This window comes from Sprattus sprattus, assembly GCF_963457725.1.
Source record: "Sprattus sprattus genome assembly, chromosome: 3".
Classification (NCBI taxonomy): domain Eukaryota; kingdom Metazoa; phylum Chordata; class Actinopteri; order Clupeiformes; family Clupeidae; genus Sprattus; species Sprattus sprattus.
In genome coordinates this window covers 44,703,439-44,726,397 of record NC_137922.1, presented here as the reverse complement: position 1 = coordinate 44,726,397, position 22,959 = coordinate 44,703,439, and the positions used below count along the sequence as shown (strand labels likewise).

The 22,959-nt window shown below is 45.6% G+C and overlaps 1 protein-coding gene across 1 annotated transcript in view; it reads left to right on the top strand.

The window, feature by feature from the left end:
• Positions 1–532: 532 nt before the first annotated feature.
• Positions 533–22,959, top strand: part of ndst2b (N-deacetylase/N-sulfotransferase (heparan glucosaminyl) 2b) — a 94,225-nt gene continuing 71,798 nt past the window's right edge. Inside the window, exon 1 of the mRNA XM_080835182.1 lies at positions 533–657. The gene's annotated coding sequence lies outside the window, so the exon portion shown is untranslated. The remainder of the gene's footprint in view (positions 658–22,959) is intronic.

The following is a 22,959-nucleotide window of genomic DNA, read 5'->3' as shown; positions in this document are numbered from 1 at the left end:
TATGCAATTACAGTTCTATGAGTTTGAGCCGAGGTGTGCCTTTCACGTGCACCCGGAGGATTGTGCTTCTTAACGGGAGGTGGCGATATTGAAGCAAGATGGAGATTCCAGGATGCTCGCGGAATATTTTAACTGAAAGAAATGTTTAATTATTATTATTTGCCGATCTGCTGGTATTTTGAATTACTCATGTAACCTACCACGACGACTTGGTTGATCGGGAGATAGGGTTTTTATTTGTAATCATACACATTGTCTTCCAGTGACCTATAAGATGGCCCGCAGGTGTAGCTAATGTGGCATTGTGGAAAAACGTATCCAAACCATGCCATGTTATGTATGTCAGTAAGGGTAACCTTCACACTACATATGTGGCTCTTCAACCCATCAACCTAAAGCCGCTGAGACAGTGAGAATGTAAACAAAAATGAGGCGGACTTCGTGCCGGGGCGGTATTTGAGGGTCCCTCCCATACTCCGGGCGTACTTGGTAGGCGCCTATCAGCGGCGCCTGACCATCGGAGAATGAAGATGGCGGAGAAGCATAGGATGCGTTCGAGCAGCATCTCAAAGTTGTAGTTATAAATAAATTGCGTCATTTTAACTTGTCTCATTTTGGTGGGGACGTTCAGGTGGACTGCTTAACAACTAGGAAGCGGTGAGTGGATGCTTTCATTTCTGCAGCGGCGGCGGCAGATATATTCGTTGTGTTTGAAAGGTAGCCTGCCAGCTCTACTGGCATGACCTCACTTGCTATGTGGCATGCGAGCAGAGTACGCTAACCTAGATAGATAAAATAGCGTTAGTCACATTGTAACGTCAGTGGACGTATTTCATTTGAGATGACTAACTGCGGTTGCATTGAGTAGTGCTTCGGTGTTGGAAGCGACTTGGGTTTAAGACGTCTGTTTGGACGCACTGTTGTCTGTTGCTTCAGAAAGTTTGCTGTTTGTCCGACAGCTATGCGCTCTACCTCACACGTAAAGTCGCTATGAAAATAGCCCTGAAGAGAGTAGTTTTAAAATGTAAATATACTGTGGCCTAATAGTCGTTCACTATTGCATTTCGCTCTTTCGAAAGTCTACCTTTAATGAGTGCTACGTCTATAAGTTAATATGGCAATGTGTGCCTTATACACGTTTTTTCCATAGGCCAAGGGTTTTCTTGTACAAACACTAAGGAATTGACACACTGACACACAAATCAATAAGACGTTTTGTACAAGTTGTATATTAAAACCGTAGCCTATGCTTGTTCCTGTTTGTTGCTTGTAAACATGTTTTGGAAAGTGGTTGGACTTGCTTGGCCAAATATAAACACGTTAGTAAGGAATGTAGCCTTCAATTACGTTCCCTCTTGGTTAATGCTGAGATTCAGTCTTGGGGCAATACTAGGCACATTCATATTTTTCTTAAACATTCTGTGTCTTCAGTCTAGTCTCTTTCTTCACATTTATACGTCAGAAGTAGGCCTTTGACAACTGACACTGGCCAAGATAATCAATCAATCAATCAATCAATCAATAATTCAGGGACCGACTTCAGGCTATTGTTATTATTATAGACAACGTAGGCGAGGGGAGACATTTTGAGTGACAGGCAATGAAGTCACAACTTTAAGAAAGAGGAAGAGCGTGTTTAATTATAGACCTGTCACAGCCTTTAATTTAGTGCACTAAAGGTCTTTGTGATGTGACTGAACACTCAACGAATGTCGTGGGCTGGAGAAGAATGGGAGTGCATCATGATGTCCATAACTTGTAATTTTAAAAAAAACCTCAGCTGCTGTCTGTGTAGGCTAATTCATGTGCGCTACAATGCGTGTTCCAAAATTTCACTGTAATTTGGGCTTTGGACTCCTCTCACAGTCAATGGGCTGATGTTCTCTCCTCAGGGACCAACACGCACGCACCAAGTTGTGTTCTGTTGTGTGATTGCGCGCCAAGATAAGGACTACATTTACTGATAAAACGGTTGGTGAGATGGTGTCCCGATGACGTTTGACCAGGCTGCATGCATGACTGGCAACTTGATAAAGAAAGATTATATTCACACGAGCATATCAAGGCCTTGTTAAGGTATCGTCCTTTCGTAATAGCGGCACTGTTGCGCATCGGAAGTCTCTCTCGCTTTTTCTCGTCTATCTGTCTCGATATCTCCTCCGGTGTGTGACCCATCTTGTGATCCAATGCTTTTTAGGTAGCCTACTCATTCTATGCCCAACACACACCTTAGATTACCGTTTCTCACTTTATCATTGGACAGGAAAATTAAGTACCTGACGAATGTTTTTTGGTTGAAACACTGGCACAGTACACAGTAGACGATGATGGATTTAGCATTGTTCAGAAAGTAAAATGCGCGCCTGTTACTGCCAAGAAGTAATTGATTTGTGAAATGAACGTAGTCGGTGTTGATTTTCGATTTGTATCGGCTGTCTGGCGATGAATTAGAGTGATGAGGTGGCTGAGTTTCAATTCCTGCCACAGGTCTGTCTCGCACTGTCTGTCAAAACAAGACGGTAAATCACCGGCCCTAGTCGTATCTTCAGCTCAGCATTGGCGCGTTCATTCTACCTCACGCTCCTGTTACAGGCGTCTTGATTAAGCTAAATGCGTAACAGACCGGATGATTGAGTCCTAAAACTTGATTTCCTTCCCTCGAAATTGTCACGATGGCATATGTGGGGGAAAAGGGAGATGTGGGCTGAGAAAAAGAGTTGAGGCTTTTTGCCGCCTGGAGCAACTGTCACCTCTACTTTGTCTCGCGGTAGCCTGTCAGCATCGCAAATGGAGCGCAAGAGAGTGCTTGTGGATTGCCGCTCTTGCAGGACATCAGTACGGGATGGTGGCAAGGAGAAGATGGACAGGAGAATGGGCGTGGAGAGGGAGTCAGTGAAGTGGGTGGGGGGATGGGATGGGGTGGCACCGCGGGGAGCAACAGAACTGTCTGGTCAGAGATCAAATTGTGGAACTGCCGGGAAGCAGGCATCCATTATTCATCTGTTTTTTTCACTTGTAGTGGAAAGTGGAAAATGTGGTTTGTGTGTGTGTGTGTGTGTGTTCTCCTTTCGTCCTTTCTGCCCATCGTCCCCCTCCTCTGTGAGGCTTTGATGACAAGTGCCAGCATGTGTGTGTGTGCATATAAGTATGTGTGTGTGTGTGTGTGGTGAGGAGGCTGCAATGACACCTGTTTCTCTCTGATGCCATGGCCCTGTTTCTGAAACTGGCACCTCCATGCCCCAGTCCTGCTCTGCTGGAGATGAACAGGCTCTAATGTTAACACTAATGTTGAGGTCAGGGTGCTGAGTGCAGTTTTTCAACACCTTGATGCCGCAAGCCATCAGATAGATTTTGATCGTTTTATTTTTATAGTAGATTTGGATGGGCTTTTCGAATTTTGCCCCCAGCTGCACACATTAATCCTTTCTTTATTTGTGGCCGGACACCTTCATCTTGGAGAGAGAATGAGATCTAGAAAGGCCCAAAGCTTCTACTCCCCAGCACCCTGGATGGCTATGAGATCGATTGCTTGTTTGAGCCAGCAAGATGGACAGACAGACAGACAGACAGACAGACAGACAGACAGACAGACAGACAGACAGACAGACAGACAGACAGACAGACAGACAGACAGACAGACAGACAGACAGACAGACAGACAGACAGACAGACAGACAGACAGACAGACAGTGGAATGAGTGAGAGAAAGATGATTGTCAGAGTGAGAAACTTTGTGCGTGTCAGAGAGAGTAAGGGGGGGGAGAAAGATGAGTGTGTGTCAGAGAGAGTGAGAGGGGGAGGGAGAGGATGAGGGGGGGAGGGAGAGACTGACGCAGTGATGGAGGGACAGAATGTCAGTGAGACGGTGAGAGACAGTCGGAGGGTCAGTGAGACAGGAAAAGACAGACAGAAACAGATACAGTCCCAAGTCACTGCAAGTCCCTTCTACATTCAACAGCATTGCTTCTAAAATAATGTGCTCTGCCCCTGAACACACACACACACAAACACACACACACACAAACTATGAATATTTCATCTTCTCTGTGGATTTACATGCCATTTCTCTGCCCGCCAAGTTTTAACTGATGTGAGATATGTGTGCAGGAGCTCGCTCTTTCTCTCTTTCTCTCTCTTCTCTTCGCTTCTCTCTCTCTCTCTCGCTCTCTCTCTCTCTATATATATAAATCTGAATCTGCAGTTGAATCTGCAGTTACCCCTCTGCCTGCTCTGCTCTCAAGCAGATTCCCATTCAAAAAGGGCTTTATTAGCAAAAGATAAACCCACTTTGTATTGCTAAAGCATTTCTGACTACACTGATAGTTTGGGGGGAAAATCTCTCTCTTTCTCTCTTCTGTTCTCACCTTTTATCCCTGAACAGCATTTTCAGGTACATGCATAGTTTGTGTTTCACCTGACACGACATGTCTTTACTGGATACACACACACACACACACACACACACACACACACACACACACACACACACACACACACACACACACACTGCTGTTGCAAAATGCTGTCAGTATACAGTTGGTTTAACAGAAACGCACATATATTCTGTTACTATTTTCAGTCTTTTGTTCGACCTCAGAAATGCTCTGGCACAACAAATGCTATTATACTAATAGCATTAGAGGGAGAGGGAGGGAGACTTTTGGGGTGTTCCATTGGCACTTCTTGGGGGTGTTCCATTGGCACTCTTGGCCAACCCTGCATCTGCATTCCCATTACAATCTGAAGGGCACCAGACTGTGGACCTTTTCCTGAGCAGGGCCAAACCGTGCCGGGTCGCCTCCAAATGTGCAGAATGATGTCGAAGATGTCCGTTCTTTTGTTCTCTATTTTTGTATATTAGGACACTTCGAATAGGCCCTGATGTATCTCTTACTTAAAGACACACCCTCATGAGAGTAGACCCTGATGTATCCCTTACTTAAACACTCACCCTCATGAGAGAGAGAGAGAGAGTAGTGTCACCATCTTCAGATACACTGATGCCAGATAACACTGATGCATCTCTTCTCTTTCTGGGAACTGGTGTTGTGTGATGGGACTGATACCGGCCTCCTATCGTTTCCTCTTCTTGGAAAACCAGGAAGAATAAGGTGATGGTAAGTGGTTGAAGAGATCCTACAGATGTTTTGGATATTGGAGTACAACTGAATAATGCAATCCATTACATCCAGTTCACATTGCAAGGAAAATATTTAATATTTCCTGTGCATAAGGATCACCTTGCTGAGATGTGTCTGTGTCTGTTTACATATAGTATAGCACACCTGTTAGTAGAGAAACAGGCAGTCTTTCTTTACTGAGAGTTTGACTCTCTTTTCAGTCTGCAGAGGCAATATTAAGGTAATTACATGAATTACATGTATGAAAGAATTAAAGGCCTGATGTCAGTGCAGGTGCACAATACTACACTGTACTGGTGTTTACTAGTACTCCAAGAAACCCATGAATAGAGGTTGTGCTAAATGAATGCATAATGTGTGTACGTTTTATTTAAGACTAGACACTTAGGTCAACAATCCCAGTTGATGGCACTCTTAGTTTGACCACTCAAGCGAGATGCATGGTTTGCTAAACAGACATACCATAGACGTCTTAACCCTGCAGCAACTCACAGCCCACAAATGAAAGGGAAAGAGCTTCTAAGAGGCCACTACAGAGCCTTACTGAAGTGGACTTACTATTGTGAGTCATCTCTCTCTCTCTCTCGCTCTCCCTCTCGCTCTCTCTCGCTTTCTCTTTCTCTCTCTCTCACACTCTCTCTCACTCTCTCACTCTCTCTCACTCTCTCTCTCTTGCTCTTGCTCTCTCTTTCTCCCTCTCGCGCTCTCTCTCTCTCACACTCCCTCTCTCTCTCACTCTCTCTCGCTCTCTGTCTTGCTCTCTCTCTTTCTCTCTCACACTCTCTCTCTCTGTCTCTCTCTCTCTCTCTCTCTCTATGTCTCTGTCTCTCTCTCTCTCTCTTGCTCTCGCTCTGATGTACACCTTTCTGAATCCCACTGGTGTCATGCTCCTTTCCCATCCACTTAAGATGTTTATCTCCATCACTCCATCTGGAAATGGAATGTGTCCATCAAGATGGCTGAGCCACAGTCCTGCTGAGCCGGGGAGGGAGGTTGAGAGGGAGGTTGAGAGGGAGGGAGGGAGGTGGAGGGAGGTGGAGGGAGGGGGAGAGGGAGGGAGGTGGAGGGTGGTGGAGAGGGAGGGAGGGGGGTGGAGGTGGGGGGAGGGGGAGAGGGAGGGAGGTGGAGGGTGGTGGAGAGGGAGGGAGGGGGGGTGGAGGGAGGTGGGGGGGAGGGGGAGAGGGAGGGAGGTGGAGAGGGAGGGAGGGGGAGGGAGGCGGCGGAGAAGGTGACTTTGAAAAATCCTCAAAAGCTCTGAGAATCTTGGCGTGTCACAGAGTGAGGGTGTCAGAGATTCAGGTAATTTATTTGTTGACAAAAATAATGCGGATTCTAAACTAAATTCCGACGGGACAGTGAAAATGGGATATTTCCCGATATTCAGGGGCATTCCCGCTTGCGTCCTTGGTACACTGCTGGGAATATAGTATATATAAACAACAACAAATGTAGACCCTAAAAATGTAGAATGCAAAGTAATGCTGTGATTCACCTTTACATTTGTATGTTTTCACCCAACATGCTATTGCACTTGCTCCATCCTTAAGATGAAGTGGGGTCAATATCACAATTAATTTCAACGCATCACAATATATCACAATATCTGAATCTCACAATATGATGTGGGTCAGTAAGCAATCCTTTGAATAGGAACTATATATATTGCCACAGGAGCTACATTACCTACATAGAGCCAGCTAGCAACTCCATTTCTTAAATGAGTAAAAGATGGAGCATCCCAAACATAACATTACAGTTACACAGGCTTGATTTTGGAATTAATTTGACTGGTGTTTTAAAATACAACCAGAGACTGAATTAATTAAGGCATCAGAATTGTAAGTATTTAAAGCCAGAGAAAAAAAACCCTCATCTATGTCCCTTTTAAACAGAGGACCTTGAAGTCTAGAAGTTCCATAGCTCTGGTTCTCTAGGGGCTGTTCTGGTAGCTGTTCCGGTCGGTTCCATCTCATATCAGCTTCTGTCAGCACAGCATTTCTTCTTATGTGTGTGTGTGGGTTTTTTTCTCCAAGCCTTTTAGATATGCAATGGTGTAGGGACTGAGACAAGGCTGTAGCACAGGAAAATCTGACGAGAGTGCACTTTTTTATCACTCTCTTGTCAGTGTCTCTCACACACACACACACACACACACACACACACACACACACACACACACACACCCCTCTCTGTCTGGCCCCCCTGGGACTCCACTGTCGCTTTTCATTCACACTAATGCACTCTTTTAATCAGAGCTGTTTAAACAACACGGATTGGCCTCACTCCCCCTGCCACTAAACGACAGCTGTACGCACCGTAACCCCGAGTCCATTAAACCCTTACACCCCAGCCCCCCCCACCCACCCCCCAAAGTAAACAGTTCCCATGTTTGGGCGATCATGTGCCTCAGTGATGGCGTGGTTTGTATTTTAATCTCGTAACCTCATGTTTGCATGACGGCACAGATCGTGACAGTCAGATGTAAGTCTACGTCTTAACTTCCAGATGGCCACAATTTAAAGGAGGCTCTTGTGCCGACCCGGTGAGAATCTGCACCAGACCTGTGCCAGGCGTGGGCAGGAGTCGGCAGATATCAGGTGGCATGTTACAGGAGCACGTTTCTGTTGTCTTTACAGTGGCCGATGCGTGTGTGCCATCAGAGTGATTAATCAAAGATGCAGGAGCCACATTTGCACATATTTGCATATATTTGCATGCTAACGTTCCAGGCACATTTTTGTCATATTTCACAGTTTGATGGAATGTATGTGACCACAGTACCAGATAGGAATAGGGAGAGGGAGAGGGAGAGGGAGAGGGAGAGGGAGAGGGACGGAGAGGGAGGGGGAGACGGAGAGGGAGACGGAGACATTCTGATGGACAGAGGATGGTCCAGGATGAGGATGAGGTAACAGTCCTGAGGTGATGATCAGACTCTGAGAGCACCTGAGCTGGCACAAACAGAGATGGAACAGGCTAGCCATCCCAGCGACTGCAGGCGCACTTGTCACTGGAGTGAGATCTTAGTCACACAGAGTGACTGAGTGAGTGAGTTTTTGACATTTACGGTGACATTTAGCGAGTTAACACACTTTAAATCTATTGTACAGTGATGCATCTTTATCATTGCTTCCTGATGACAGTGAGTGAGTGAGAGTTTTTCTGTTCACATTTAAATTAATTGACATTTAGCTAGTTAGCACACCAAAGAAAAAGTTATCCACCGGTATTGATCAAAGTAGTTTGGCTTTAGTACATGCACGGCTTGCTGCTTTACTCGCTGCTTGTTGCTCATTGCACATTGATCATTGCTTGTTGCTCATTGCTTGCTGCCCGTTGTGTTGTTTTGTCTTACTAATTGTTATAATGGCTTACTATGGCCATGGCTTTGCCAGCACTGTGCATTCTTAGCCATGCTAATAAAGCAACTTTGAATATGAACTTGAATTCAATTTCCCATCCTGGGACGTCTGGCTTTGGTTGTGGTGAGGTAGCTGTTGGATGGGGGAAGCAGACAGAGATGGAGGGAGAGGGAGAGAAAGAGGTGGAGAGCAGTGGAGAAAAGCTCCTTTGTTCCGCCTCTCTTTTGAACAAATACAGGATTGGCTCTGGAGTCCCCTCTCCTCGTTCACGGGCATACGTGTGTGTAATGAGATCCTCCACTTTGCCATTGTGCTTTTGGCTGCACCTCACAATGGGATTTTCTGTCACTCTCTCTGGCTCTTACACACACACACACACACACACACACACACACACACACACACACACACACACACAGACACACACACACACACACACACACACACACATACACACACACATACTTCTCTACCATTCTCTTTCATTCCATATCCCTCTGTCCCTGCCTGCCTGACTGTTTGTCTGACTCCCTCACACTCTCTCTCTCTTTCTCTCTCTCTCTCTCCCCCCCCCTCTCTGTGACTCCCTCTCTCCTTTTCCCGTGGTCTCGTGAGAACCTGGGACCAGCCAGGGGCTTTGACGCTACCAGATTATGTGTTGAATATTCTCTTGAAATGAGAAACAGGTGGTGCAGTAGTAGGGGAGGAACTGAGAGAAGGAAGAGAAAAAAAAGAGAGGTAAGAGAGAAAAGAGGGGGAAAAGACTGAAAGATTGTGGAAGAGAGCCCTGATCTACTCAGCAGTCAAGTCAAAGGCAGCAACCTTTGAAAGGGGCTTAAGGAAAAGGTACTTCTATTGTGAAGCGGATGAATGAACAGTTACTAGCCTACATGCACTGTGTGTGTGTGTGTGTGTGTGTGTGTGTGTGTGTGTGTGTGTGTGTGTGTGTGTGTGTGTGTGTGTGTGTGTGTGTGTGTGTGTGTGTGTGTGTGTGTGTGTGTGTGTGTGTGTGTGTGTGTGTGTGTGTGTGTGTGTGTGTGTGTGTGTGTGTGTGTGTCGTTACACACCTAGTATTACTCTCAGTGGGTAGTCAAGGTTCCAGCTCAGGTCATGTGATTTGTAGAAAAACTCCCAGGTTCCCCCAATCCCTACACACACACACACACACACGTAAACATGCTCATTCCTTGTGTCTTTTTAGTACAGACATGCACACACTCGCATAAATAGCAATCAACACCGTCTCTCTTGCACACAGACGCATGCGTACACACACACACACACACTCTGTCCCCTTTACCCGCTGCGTCCCCGTGGGCATTACTACTACTAGTAGTAGTAGTAGTAGAAGAGCGTGGGGCTTCTCGCTGTAGAGATTAATCTCTTCTGTCCCCAACCCTCAGGAGGATGTTCTGCTGCCTCTCCCCCTCCCTCTCTCTCTCTCTCTCTCTCTCTCTCTCTCTCTCTGCTCTCCCTGAGCTGTGGGGATTTGCAGAAAAGGACACCCCCCCCTCCCTTTTTTTTTTATTTTTTCTCCAGACCCCTGCCTGTCGCTGCTTCCCCTCTGTCTCTGGTGTACAGGTGTGTGTGTGTGTGTGTGTGTGTGTGTCTGTGTGCATGGCCTATTTACGTGGGCAAAGGAGAGTGTGTTGGACTCCTCCATTTTTGAGGTCGTTGGGAGCAGCTGGGAGTGTGTGTTGGATGGGGCTGCCTTGCTAATGGTGTGTGTTTTTTAGCAGGTGATCCTCAAAGGCCTACTTTCTGCCGTTACTGCTGCTCTGACCCTGAGAACAGGTTTTTCTCTCGCCCTCGCTTTTTCTTCTCCCTCTCTCTTTCTCTTTTTTACCTCTCTCTCCCTCTCTCTTTATTCTTTCTCTCTCTCCTTGTCTTTTTATTGCTCTCTTGCTCTTTCTTTACCTCTATTCCTTTGTCTTTCGATCTCTTGCTTTCTCTCACCCCTTCCCTCCAATTTCCCCTCCCCTGTGACATTGTATCATTGGACTCATTATCTATGTATTATTTCTGTCTCCACCTACCTGTTACCTGTGCGGACCTCTTTGGGCCAATACCAGCGGGCTTCATTATTGTAGCTCATGAGGCTTTATGCTTTTCACCACTCCTTTGTCTCTCAGTCCTGTGATGAAAGTTAAGTCTGTCTTGCTGGTCCAGCTCTTATTTGGAGTTCAGTTCCAACACACACACACACACACACACACACACACACACACACACACACACACACACACACACACACACACACACACACACACACACACACACACACACACACAGTTAAATCACAGTTTGGCTGTTCTTGTTCCTATAAGAAGTGCAAGTCCACCACACTCAGACTTTAAGTGTACAGACATGAGGTCAGTTTAGTAGCCTACACTACGCTTGGATGATGCGTAGTGCTAGTGTGTCACAGGGTTGCGGGCAGGGGCGCAGATAGCACTGGGGACGGGGGGGGACATGTCCCCCCCAGATTCATAGTGACGCCGATCCGTCCCCACCACTCTCCCTACGTAAGGCGACAATCATCAGTTAATAACTCTGCACAGCTGATTAGGCGATGTTAGCATCCCCCCCCAGTTTAAAAATCCCATCTGCACTGCTGGCTGCGGCAATAATATTTGCTTCCGCTAACAAGTCTGTCACTTATATTTACTTGTTGAATGATGTCAAACGTGGTCGTTGACCTGGTCGATGCTGCCTGGTGATCATATTCATGTCTGCCTTGGGTAGAGTCCTTGAAAACATAAAGTTAGAGCTGGAAAAAAGTGAGTGTCCTTGATACAAACGTGATTTGGCGATTATAGAGCAGGCTATCAGGCTTATCAGACATTCAGAAAGACTGGATGATGCTGAAAGATGCTGTTCCTACCATTATCTTTCTGATTTAGTGTTCGCTAAATTAGCATTCACTGAGAAAAAGAAAGAGTTCTCTTGGACTGCTCTGGGCTTTCTAATTAGCAATTAATTACCCCCACATGGTGTGACGGGTGTGAGTTAGTTGAACATGTTGCCCAACATGGTGTCCTTGCCGAATGAGAAGTCGAGCCCTCTGCCAGATTGCACACACACACACACACACACACACACCCTTCACAGCTGCTTTTTGCTCTAATGTGCATAATGTTCCAAGAGAATCGGATTAAAATGAATTGTATATATTTACTAAACAACTCTCAGTATCGTCTCAGTATCGTTCAGGTATGCACATATTTCTGTCGGGATATTTACACACATTCACACAATTCGCAACTGCTGCTGTTAACACACAGCAAACATGTGTACAACAAGCATCTCAGATGGGGTTAAGAGGCCTTCATAATGGAACTTCTGATGCAAACAGATTGATCTGACAACCTTTGTTGCTTTCTGTGATGACTTAGTCTAAGTTTCTAAAGTGTCTTTGCCCCTTTGCCTGAGATGGTTTTCAATGGCCTCCCCTCATTCCCAGCTATGTTAGGGTGAGGGCCTATCCTTTGCTACCATAAGACCACCGTTTGCACCGTGTTTGGGGGTCACCGCGGCTGCTTTCTCATGTTTCTCATGTTCTTGGGCAGAATAAATATGGTATTCCGTATGAGTGTGAAGGAATTGCATTGACTGCTTTTATGTATTTTATTTAACAGTTTTTTTTATTTCATTACAGGACAGTGCAAGAAATCCTGTCAATATGGATCCTTTACCTTTTATTTATTTAGCATATGCTTTTATCTGACGCAACCTGCAGTATTGCAGACTTAAACAGATCTACAGATCCTCAGTGTGTGTGTGTGTGTGTGTGTGTGTGTGTGTGTGTGTGTTCAAGCCCACAACTTTGGGTTTGTTTGAATCTCCTGATCTATAGGGAAATCCAATAGCACAGTACGGCAGACGGGTGGAGGGGGGACCCATACTGTTCATTATGAGCGCTCCTTTGGCTGGAGCCTTCACTATGAATCATCCGGCGACCTGAGAGGGAGAGCAGGCAGGATGAGGCCTGGCTTGAATGCTGGGGCTGGGGGGGTGGGGGTGGGGGGGACGGAGTTGGAGCTTAAGATGCCACTGATGGATTATTATGTCGGTGTGCTTCTGGGTGAAGGGGCTGCGTTTCCCTTCCTCTGGAACTACGCCATAGACACAAGCAGCCCATAGTTTAATCTGTGTGCTCTCTCACAGCTTTGCCTGGGTCACTTACTATCTCACATACACACACAAATAAACACGTTCACAAATAAGCACAAGTACACACTCAAACACAAACATAGACATGCACACAAAGATACATATACACAGACACGCGCGCACACACACACACCGACACACACACCGACACAGACACACACACACACACACACACACACACACAGACACACAGACACACAGACACACACAAGCACAAACTGACATGCACACAAAGACACTCTCGCTCCCCTATACTTTCTCTCAGCTTTGCATCATTCACCTATACACACACACACATACACACACACATACACATTCACACACATACACATTCACTCACTCACACTCACACTCACACTCACACTCACACTCACACTCACACTCACACTCACACTCACACTCACACTCACACACACACACACACACTAGTTTGCAGGTTCTCCTCTGCTTTCTTTTCTCTTAGTCTTCTGCATTTCCACCTCACCTCTCACCCCCTTTCTCTGTCACACTCTTTTCCCCTGCCTCCCTCACCCTCCTTCTCTCCCTCCCTCTCTCTCTCTCCCCATCCCTCCCTCCCTTTCTCCTCCTTCTCTCTCTCTCCCCATCCCTCCCTCTCTCCTCCTCCCTCCACCCCTCTCTCTCCTCCTCCCTCCTTCTCTCTCTCTCTACATCCCTCTCTCTCCCCATCCCTCCCTCCTTCTCTCTGTCCCCCCTCTTTGGCTCAAGCCTGACTGCAGTGCTAATAACTCTCAGCCAGGCACCAGAGGCTGCAGCAGCAGCAGCAGTGGTGGTTGTCGCTGGCAGGATGACGGCCTTGTTAGCTTAGGCATCCGGCCAGGATTCTGCTTAGCAGGAGGTCAACAGAGGTCAGCAGAGCTTGCCACAGGTCAACCAGCAGTCAGCCGTGGCAGCGTGGAACCTTCCAGAAGCCTGTGGTGTGGGGCTGAGGAAAGGTGGAGAGGTGGAGAGGTGGAGTGGAGGAGAAGAGGTGGAGAGGGGGTGGAGAGGAGTAGAGGTGGTGTAGAGGTGGAGAGTAGAAGAGGTGGAGAGTAGAAGAGGTGGAGAGTAGAAGAGGTGGAGAGTAGAAGAGGTGGAGAGTAGAAGAGGTGGAGAGTAGAAGAGGTGGAGGAGAGGTGGAGAGGTGGAGAGGAGAAGAGGTGGAGAGGAGAAGAGGTGGTGGAGAGGTGGAGAGGTGGAGAGGAGGAGAGGTGGAGAGGAGGAGAGGTGGAGAGTAGAAGAGGTGGAGAGGTGGAGAGTAGAAGAGGTGGAGAGTAGAAGAGGTGGAGAGGAAGAGAGGTGGAGAGGAGGAGAGGAGAAGAGGTGGAGAGTAGTGTAAATGCAAGACAGCTAGAGCTCAGTGATACAGTATTAGTTATTACACCCTGTTGTTTTCAGTTTTTCTTTTTTATTATTCATTTATCTTTTTTATTATTCTCTTTCTCTGTCTGTGTGTCTGCCTGTGTGCCTGTCCCTGTCTCTGTCTCTTTCTGTGTGTGTGTGTGTGTGTGTGTGTGTGTGTGTGTGTGTGTGTGTGTGTGTGTGTGTGTGTGTGTGTCTCTGTCTCTGTCTCTGTCTCTGTCTCATGTTTAAATAGCTCTTTTTTTATACAGTTAATGTGATTCCAACAGTGAATGTGTGTGTTTTTTTAATTGAACTTTTTTTCGTTGAGTGAGAGTGCGAGTGAGAGTGAGAGTGAGAGTGAGAGTGAGAGTGCGAGTGCGAGTGCGAGTGCGAGTGCGAGTGAGATAGAGAAAGTGCGAGTGCGAAAGTGAGAGAGAGTTAGAGAGAGTGAGAGTGAGAGTGAGAGTGAGAGTGAGAGTGAGAGTGAGAGTGAGAGTGAGAGTGAGAGTGAGATAGAGAAAGTGAGAGTGAGAGTGAGAGTGAGAGTGAGAGTGAGAGTGTGAGTGTGAGACAGTGTCTCTGTTTCATTCATATAACATTTTTGGTTTTGGTCTCACAATTTGTTCACAATTTGTTGTCACTGTCTGCCCAATGCATTGTGAACCGAGCTGGAATTATTGTCACTCATTGACTGACACTCGGTAATCAAATATAACTGAATTTGGCAAAACATAAAACTGATTTGATAGGTCCCTAATATCGCGCTTCTGAAGAATATGAAACGGAATATTCCATCCTACACATATTTGACGAAGAGAGCATCCAGACCAAGATGGCCCACTTCAAAGAGATTTCAATCCTTCACATTTCACCCGGCTTAGAGAGTCACTCTTCACAGTCTCTGTACAAGCTTCCTAAGGCTGTAAGGAGATGTAAGTAGTGTCATAAGTCATCCAATATATAGTAGAGACAGGAAGAAATAGATGAATGGATATAAAGAGGGAGATATATACTGTTAGATAGATGGATAGGTCCATACACAAACTTTCTTTTGCATATGGGGGGATATGGATTGGTTCATGTTTTGATTATGCAAATACAGAAATGCTCAGAAAGTGTTCAACTTGAATAAAGTAAACTTAAAAAAAATAAATGGGTACCTGGATATCTGGAGGAATCCACTTTGATGCGGTACTGGAGAGCATCAGAGAGGTCTAGAGTGAGGTCTAGAGAGAGGCCTAGAGAAGGATAGAGAAAGGGATATAGAAGTCTTCTAAGCCCAATGCCTAGTGTTTAAACCCTTGTCCTCAAATATCTCCAGCTCCAAGTCACTTCTTCTTCTGTGCTGCTGAACTTGAGTGTGGGGTGTGTGTAAGTGTGTCAAAGGTCTGTCGTCTTAGTGAAGATTTAGAAGAGCTGTGTTTGTGAGTTTGAGGGAGGGAGGGCATGAATACGGGCGTGTTGAAGGTCCATCATTCAAGTGGAGATCCCCTTGCAACGGATTTCCGTTCAAGGAACCTGGCAACCAAGCTGTGAGGCGTAGATCCTGCACAGCAGAAAACACTGGCACCTTTACCTCACTGCGAGCTGATGTGTTCCGACTTATTGTCCTGGGGGCTACAGAAGTGAACTTTCCTGGGCATTGTGTATGTGTGTTTGTGTGTGAACTCTCACCGTGTGTGTGTACCTATATGAACTCTCACTGTGTGTGTGTGTGTGTTCATATACGAACTCTTGACTGTGTGTGTGCGTAAGTGTACATATATGAACTCTCACCATGTGTGTACATATATGAACTCTGACCGTGTGTGTGTCTGTGTGTGTACATATATGAGGGCTGACTGTGTGTGTGTGTTTGTGTACATATATGAACTCTGACCGTGTGTGTGTGTGTGTGTGTCTGTGTGTTTGTGAGAAATCATGAGAAATTGGCTCCATTGTCAGCCCTTCCACTGTGGCTGAGGGCCAACAGTGTTTTCTTTCCTTGACACTTTAGATCTCTGGTGGGTCATTTGTTCCCTCCCCTCTCACTCTCCCTATCCCCTATCTCTCTCTCCCTCACACACTCTCCCCCATCTTTCTCCCTCCCTCCCTCCCTCCCTCCCTCTCTGTCTTACCCTCTTCCTGTCCTGATACTTGCTCTTGCATTTCTCCCTCTCTCTCTCTCTCTCTCTCTCTTTCTCTCTCTCTCTCTCTCTCCTACTGTCTTTCTGCCCTCTCTCTGACTAGTAGTTCTGTATCACACTTTCCTTCCATCACTTCCTGTTCTTCTCACATACCCACATATCATCTCTCTCTTTCAGGGAAAGGTGTTGAAGCTTTTGATGGTTTATGTTTACAAAAAAAACTGTGTTTGTGTTCAGTTGTGAGCACAGGCAGATGGGGCGTGGGTATTATATGATTGCCAATGTCCTGTTTGGGCAGGCCAAGGCAAGTGTGTGTGTGTGTGTGTGTGTGTGTGTGTGTGTGTGTGTGTGTGTGTGTGTGTGTGTGTGTGTGTGTGTGTGTGAACCTGTTTGGGCAGGCCAAGGCAGGCCCACAAAGCAAGAAGGAAGGACGGGAGGAAGAGAGAACGTTGACTTTTAATAACATTAAATATTTTTTTTCAATTTAAATCAATAAAACATTGAACACTAGAAAGGCACGCGGAGAATGCATACCTATGGTATTTCAAACTAGTGGTGGTGTGCTACACCTTCTACAGAAAACGTGGCTCAGCTAACGGGGGGATGGGGTTGAAAGGACCGGGTCATTTCTATTGATTAAGGATCATGATTATTGATCTATGAAGGCTTGTGTACAACTTGTGAAATAGACTGATTATTTTCAATCGTATTTAAATGGTTTTCAAATGTTGTTTTAAATACATTTTAAAAGTCGAAGGTCTCCTTCTCTCACTCACTCTTATACACGTTATCCTCCCAGTCAGAGCTGCTCAGTGTCCAAAGCAATCAAGTTTTGTAACCAAAGGACATGTTCAATGAGTGAGTGGCATTGTTTTTTCCTTCTCGCCTATTATCTTGGCCCAAAGCCTTCCTTTGTTTCTTCCTTTTCTCTTCCTGTCTTTAGTTTTTTCTCTCTACAAATATTGTAAAAAGTGTGCCATGTGGTAGAGACAACTATGTGACCACTTTTAACCCTATGACACTCTCTTTATTTGTCTCTCTTTATTATGACCACCGTGCGACAGGTTTAGTCGGAGTTTTTTTTCCGATTTTTGTTTGCAGATTTTCTGTCAACGATTTCCGGGACACTGAAACACCGGGGTGCACGAAATTTGGTGGGCATGTAGCCTTACTAGATAAGCGTGGGTGGGGCGATTCAGTTTTCTGTGAATAAGTCGAAAACCTTAGGGCTTAGGAGGACCACATTTTTTTTGTATGTTGGTCTTAAGAGGCCACGTCAACCATCCCACTACCACTTATTTCATGTATAGCGCCACCTAGTTACAAATAAAAAAGCAAAAATGGAGTGTTGTAAAACATTTTAATTGTAAGTTGACAAGGTCAGAACTGCACAAAATCAGAGGTGTGGGATCATTATGACACCTTCTGACTGCACGTTAAGTTTCGTGGAATTCCGTTCACGGGGGGGCATGCAATTCATTGATTTTTATGATTATACACCAACTGGCCTGTAGGTGGCGCGACACAGTTTTCTTCTAAATATCCCGAGAACCGTAGGGCCTTGGAGGGCCAAATTGTTCTTGTATGTTTGTGTCAAGGGGCCATGTCAACCCATACCATAACCAGTCATTACATGTATAGCGCCACCTAGTTAAAAATTTAAAAGCAAAAATGAGGTGTTTTAATCGAATATGTCAAAGTGCTCGAAAAATTACCAAATTTGCCAGGGACATCAAGCCTGTAACCGTCCATCTTGGGTAGAGTTTTTGTCCATGGATGGAGCAAAATGGCTCTGTAGTGCCCCCTAGAACACTGCAAAAACCCCTGCGCATTGGGGTTATTTTGGCGTAGCTTGACGGAATTCGGTACATGTCTTCATCATGCTTGGACGCACCAAAAAGTCTCCCGACGCCATTGTGGCAGGTCCACAGGAAGTCGGCCATTTTGAATGGAAGATGCGTTTTGACGGTGTTTGCACACCTCGCATCTGATCAAACTCCTCCGACAGCTTTAATGGTAACGCCTTGAAATGTGGTCCGGCTACTCTTCAGCCATGGGCGACTAAAAGTTATATTGGATTTTCTCATTAGTCGGAAGGTGTGGGCTGAGCAGACCCTCAAACTTTGCCAACTTGTTAGTGCTTGCCACAAAACACAAAGTCTCTTATAACTTTTGCGTACATTGTTTGAGACAATACAGAGACAATATCTTAGGGTGGACGCTGGATCCGGCCCGAACGCGTAGATATGCCTGACTGATGTCACCTATAGCGCCACCTGTTGGTGGTTGGATACTTCACTTTGTTTCCACACCTCGCACGTGATTGAACTCCTCCTACAGATTTAATGGTAATGCCTTCAAACGTGGTCAGGTTACTCTTCAGCAATGGGGAATTAAAAGTTATGAGAGTCTTTTATAAAGTTTGAAGGGTGTGGGCATGGCAGACCCTCAAACTATGCACTCTTCACAACTCTAGTCACTTATAACTTATGCATATATTGTCGAAAGTGCACAAAATTGAAAGTGGTGGATCATTATGAGACCCTCTGAATGCATGCCAAGTTTCGTGCAATTTTGTCCATGGGGGGCCATACAATAATTGTTTTTTTATGTGACTGTACACCAACTGGCCTGTAGGTGGGCTGACACAGTTTTCTACGAATATCCCGAGAACTGTAGGGCTTAGGAGGGCCACATGTTTTTTGTATGTTTCTCTAAAGGGGCCATGTCAACCCATCCCATAACCACTCATTTTATGTATAGCGCCACCTACTTAAAAATGAAAAAGCAAACATGAGGTGATGTAATTGCAGGTATCTCTGGCTGACATGGTCAAAACTGCACCATAATGCATGGTCAAAACTGCAACAGATACACACATACACAGTAGACATTCGTATGCACACATACACACACAGTAGACATATGTACGCATCCACAAATAATTCCTTTAATACATAAAAATTAAACACAAACCAATTTACACACACAAAACACATAAAAACACACAAACACACTGACAACCATGACTCATTCTGTGCCAAAACCTACTGAACAGTTCGGCGGTCATATTTTGTAATGCTTTGCGTTACGTCTAGTTGTATATGTTTTCACTCTCATTGGTCTGTCTGTCTGTCTGTTTGTCAGCAGGATTACATAAAAACTACCTGACAGTTTTGAATTATGAATGATTTCTAGCTTTCGTTTACATTGCGAGAGAGGGCCTTGCTGGAGATATGGCCTTGGCGGAGGTATGCACTCTCTGCGTGCCTTTCTAGTGTTCAATGTTTTATTGATTTCAAAAATGTTATTAAAAGTCAACGCACTCTTTTCTTTCCCTCTTTCTTTTCATCTCTCTCTGCTGGACAGATAAAATGGCAATTTGTTGAATCAGAAGTTCCCCTCTGCAGATGGGCTGGCTGTGTGCGCTGATGGTCTGGGCACTGTCAGGGAGTAGACCAGATCAGCGGCTTGCCTTATAGGATCCAGCAGCTCATAACACACACACACATAGATACTCGCACATACTTGCACATACTCACACACACACACACGCACACTCGCACACACACACACACACACACACACACACACACACACACACAGTCATGTGCTACAACAGGCTATCCCCCTTTGAAGTGATGCAGTGCCTGGCCCTCTCTCTCTTTCTAATGTTTGTTTCATCAGCCACACACACACTCACACTTTCACACAAACAAATGGGCAAAGCTTGTGGTTTTCACAAACAGGAACAAATCCAGCTCAGTCTCAGTCAAAAACACACACACACACACACACGAACATGACTAGGAACAGGCAGAAAGAGAGACCATTCTTGGAGAACGGGAACACAGTAAAAGGCACCACTTTTGTTCTCCAACATGTACAAGCCAGTCACAGAAAGCCCAAAGATGGGCAAGCTTGTTTTTCCTCACGAGGTGGAATGCGTCCAGATGGACAGCGAAAGTGAGGCGGCTTGGTCCAAGTGCGTCGGCTGTCGCTGGCTGGCTTGCTGGCTCACTCGCTGGCTCGCTGCTACCTCTAATTCAGGGAGATTAAGGAGAAGAGGAAGCCTTTGATGTATTTTAATTCTTTGTGGCATGTCCCCCTTTCGGTTGGTCTGCGTTTGATGCACGTCTTTACCGCAGTTGCAGTCACAGTGAGACACATCAGAGCCTGTGTGCTTGTGTGTGCCAGTGTGTGCGTCTGTGTGTGTGTGTGTGTGTGTGTGTGTGTGTGTGTGTGTGTGTCTCTGTCTGTGTGTGTGTGTGTGCATGTGTGTGAGATTGAGAGGATGTTTGTATTTGTGGGATTTAAACACATCAGAGTGTGTGTGTGTGTCACAGTGTGTTAGTGTTAGATTGAGAAGGTATATTCGTGTTTGAGTTAGAAACAGCAGAGTTTCTTTACAGTGCTTAATGCCGTTGCTGACGGCTACCCTGTCAGAGACACAAGGGCCTAGAGACTGTGTGTGTGTGTGTGTGTGTTAGACTGAGACAGATTTATTGGGTGTGTGGTTGCATTTCTTTTAAAAGGCTGTGTGAAATCATTCCCATTAAAGACTGATAGCCATGGGCATCTTATTAGTATTTCTGGCTTTAGCATAACTAGGATGTGGTGGGGGACTGATGCAGTAGGATGCAGCATTAACACACAGTTTCAACCACAATGTGGTGACTAGGGCTTCTCTAAGATTTGTGATATGCTAGGGTTAGAAATTATAAATGTAACTTTTTTGCCGTTTTATACTGGAGGTGAGGGTTGTTGGTCCGTGCACTGAATAAATGAAGACTGCAGTTTCAAACTGCAAACCTTTGCACAGAAAAGCTTTTCCAGGATTTGTCTTACCTAATGTGAGATGGCTTTCCCTCCTCATCTGATGCCTCCAACCTCCTGTTGTGTACATTCTCATGTGTATCCAAGGAAACCCAAGCCTGGATATTCCTTCCTTACCTCACACTTTTAAATTCAACTACTGGCACTTGACCAGAGCAATGGTAAAACAACAATTGAAAAACCAATGATAATATTTCCTTTTGATATTATTTCCTTTTCTCCCTGTCTAACCCATATTTTTCTCTTTCTCTTTCTCTCTCTCTCCATCTCTATACGTCTATTTTTCCCCTTCTTCCTTGCTGTGAACCATAGAAGCAGTTAGATGTGTCCTTTTTTGCCCTTGTTGTTCGTTTAATACACATTTTGTTTTATATAAAAGAACAATACTTGTCGCCAAGACAACACAACTTGGAACATGACACACAACAAGGCTTGATGAACGAGCCCATCTCTCTCCCCCCCCCCTTACTGAGGTGGTGACCAGCAGGGTGCCTGACCTGAAGCCACGGTCATTAATAACGAGCCAGAACTAGGGCAGTGTGGCAGGAACCCATTTAGAGGGAGGGCCAGACCTGGGGGCTGCAATTGAGACAGAGTAAGTAGTTAACATGGCCCTCTTTGTCACTTAACCACGTCAGGTGGGGCTTCACCCAGATTACATGCAAGAACTTGATCCGTTTCAGATCAGGTCCAGAACTAGGCTAGATCAGGGACAGAACTGGTCTAGGTTCAGCCCATATCAGGGCCAGATCTAGGCCATGTCAGTTGAGAAGGTATTGGATATCTCTGGAATGTCTTGACCAATAACCAGCAGGTCAGATGGTAAATGTATGGCTGGTTTATCTAGCTAGGTCTGGGAGATATAGGATAAGACAATACCGTTTACTATTGATATAGTTTGAAGTTGCGTTACATAGCCCAGTTCTTCTGTAAAGCGGCCAGTGTTTGCTCCTCTCATCTTCTCTTTCTTCTAAACATGTAGCGCTCCTGGTGGAAAATACTGATATATACATCGTGTATCTTTAGTCACCATGACAATGCCACGATGTGAGTTTTGGTCCAACCCTACATCCAGCATTTTGTCAAATGTGTTGTTATCGGTGTGTTTTTATACTGATGCCATATATCTGTAAAATCATTCGGTTTCGGTTTCAGCTGCAGGTTATGTTGTTTGCAATGTTTTTTGGGTCCTCATTATATATCCCTGAGCATTCAGTCTGCTGTGTCTTGTATCCCTCTTGTTAGTGGGTGGCCTCTGGTTATACCTGGTTAGACGAGCTGATGTTTGACTGTTGACATGGCGCATTGTATACACACTGACCTGAATAACATTTGCATTCATTTATACAGAGACTATTTCTCTATATATTACGATGCAGAATACCAAAACCAATATTTTTCTCTGGATCTTTCTAAAGCCTGTGTGTGTTCAGATGCATTGCTTCATTTCAGCATATATACATTCCTTGGCCCTCCGGCAGTTGAACCTGTGACCTTGCGGTCGTTTGCAGTGTGCCCTGCCAATCGCTCTGCATTCTTCTTGCATATCCATGTCGTTTGTCTTGTGCAGTTGCCCTTGCCCGGGTGGCTGCTGGGTGTGTGGTAATGGCCTGGTTAGGATGGGAACGCTCCCAAAAGCCAGAGGCTGGCCCTGCTGCTCTACCTCTCTTTTTCTCCTTCTCCTTTCCCTTCCTCTCTCCCGCCCTCCCGCCTCGGATTCATGTATCCATGCTGGTTTTTAGTGTCGGCTTCTTCCCCCACACACACACACTTCCTCACCCCCTACACTCATTCTAGCAGGAGTGTGTGGTTATCTCTGCTAGGTGCTCCAGTTACGCTAATGATAGCTTAGCGTCACAATCTCCATCCTACTCGGCCCAATGGGGCTGGTCTTCTCTCCATTCCTCTTTCTCTCTCTCTCTCTCTCTCTCTCTCTCACACTCACACACACACACACACACACACACACACACACTCTCT